Raw genomic sequence first — 2,412 nt, 5'->3', positions numbered from 1 at the left:
TGACACGTGGGATATACTGAAGATAAAATACATATGTATATCAAAAGACTTCATGGAGATTAATAAGAGAGTCCACAGACTGGGAAAACATCTTTAGCAATGACACATCAGACAAAGGCCTTATTACTCAAATCTACAATACTTTGCAAGCTTACAATAAGAAAAAAACTAACTTCCCACTGAAGAGGTGGGCAAAGGACCTGAACAGAAGTTTCACAGGGACAGAAATCCAAATGGCCAATAAACATATGAGAAAATGTTCCTGATCTTTATGTATAAGAGAAATACAAATTAAAACAACAATGAGATACCACCCAACACCCTCAAAGAAAGCCCAATTGAAAAATTCAGAAAGTAACAAGTGTTGGAGGGGCTGTGGGAAGATAGGAACTCTCCTCCACTGCTGGTGGATTTGTAGGTTTGTACAGCCACTATGGAAATCGATTTGGTGATATCCGAAACAGATGGAAATACAGATGGGGTTATACCCAAAAGTGGCAAGAAACAAACCATGGCCAGACACCTGTATTCCAATCATCTCATGGCACAGTTTACAATTGCAAGTAGTTGGAAATAACTCAAATTTCTATCAACAGTTGAATGGATCAAAAACTGTGTTGCATGCATATAATGGAGTAGTACCATCCCTAAAAAGCAGCAATGAAGGCATGAAGCACAATGCTGCATGGGAAGAACTGGAGGAAATCATGCTAAGTGAAGTAAGCCAAGTATAAAAGGACAAGTACAACACGAGTCCACTGAGGTAAACTTAAAAACAAAACAAAACAAAATGGGGCATAAGGGAAAAACTACTATCTACATACATCCCTGGGATCATATCCAGCAACTATGGCAGAGGCCAAACTCTATCCAAGGATACATATGGCAGCCAACTAATAAGAGGGGGAAAGAAAGAAGAAAAAAAATTCATGGGTGAGGGGAGCAGGGCACTGACCTACCCAATGGGAGGGTATTGTTTATATCTCCAGAGGAGAAGGAGAAAGAAACCAGGCTTCAACCTGATGTGCCAAGACGTGAATACAACACACCGGCATGTGCCAGGGAACCAATAGAGAGGTCTGCAGGGCCGGACCTAATCCCAACTATGTGGACACTCCCGCCTCAGAAGAATGCACTTCAGAGGACAGCACTGGGGCTACAGCTTGGGGAAATGGGTGTGTTTGATTAAAGCTCACGGGAGAAACGAAAAGGGATGGAGAGGGAGGGGAGGACATCCTGGTCCACCAAGCCTCAAGGACGATATTCTTGCTCAGAGACGAGAACACACCGTGAGGACCATAGGCCCAGCCCCACCACGACACATGACATCACACACTAAACCATGGTGCTGCGAGGAACAATACTGGAGACACAGTGCAGGAATTGTGCACAATCTGACCCCATCACACTGGGGTGAAACATTAAGGGCATGGAACAGAGCAGCAAGGGGAGAAAAGTGATGAAATCCCCGGAAATACCAAAAGTAGACTTTGGAGGCCAGAGTATTGCTCCCCATTAGACTCGACTGGAAATACTCGTAAAGGCCAACAAACAGGCCTTGAACTATTTATAGACCTTTCCATTTTTGTCAGTGGCTTTCTTTTTGTTGTTGTTGTTGTTGTTATTGTTTTGTTGATTTTGACTTCCTTTGTTGTTTTATTTGGCTTCATTGGGGTTTTGCACTTATTAATATATCTGATTGTTTATCTAGATAAGATAGCAGGATAAATAATTTGGAGATGAAAAGAACTGGACCAAGGGTTCCAGAAGGATATGGGAGAAAGGAAGGTGGCTGGGGGGGGCGGGGGGGACCAACCCAGGGACAAGGGAACAACAAGTGACCTTAAATCAATGGGAAGAAGGGTGTAGGATGCCTAGTGGGGTTTATTCAAGGGGGATGCAGCAGTGAGGAATTACTAAGACTGAATGAAGGCTGAACATGATGGTGTGACAAGAGGAAAGTAAAAGGAAATAGAAGAAAAAAACCAGGAGGCAAAGAACATTTTTAGAGGTCTAAAAACAGGCATGTACATATGTGTGTAGAACTATATACTCATATCTATGTGTTAAATATTAAGGTTGAAGATTAACATCGGCCTCGACTTGAGTACTCCCTCAATACAAGAATACTTTTTTCTAACAATCCGGCATTCTATTTAGTTTTTTGTTTTTAATTATTTTATTGGGGGCTTGTACAATTCTCATCACAATCCATACATACATCTATTGTGTCAAGCACATATGTACATTTGCTGCCTTCATCATTCTCAAAACATTTGCCCTCCAACTCAACCCTTAATATCAGTTGCTCATTTTCCCCCTCCCTCCCCACGCCCCTCCCTCATGAACCCTCCATAATTCACAAGTTATTATAGTTTTGTCATAAGTTACACTGTCCGACGTCTCCCCCCG

The sequence above is a fragment of the Echinops telfairi genome, unplaced genomic scaffold (assembly GCF_000313985.2).
Source record: "Echinops telfairi isolate 266 unplaced genomic scaffold, ASM31398v2 ScPeMD7_7469;HRSCAF=8507_1, whole genome shotgun sequence".
NCBI lineage: Eukaryota > Metazoa > Chordata > Mammalia > Afrosoricida > Tenrecidae > Echinops > Echinops telfairi.
Note: the sequence above shows the minus strand (reverse complement) of the source record.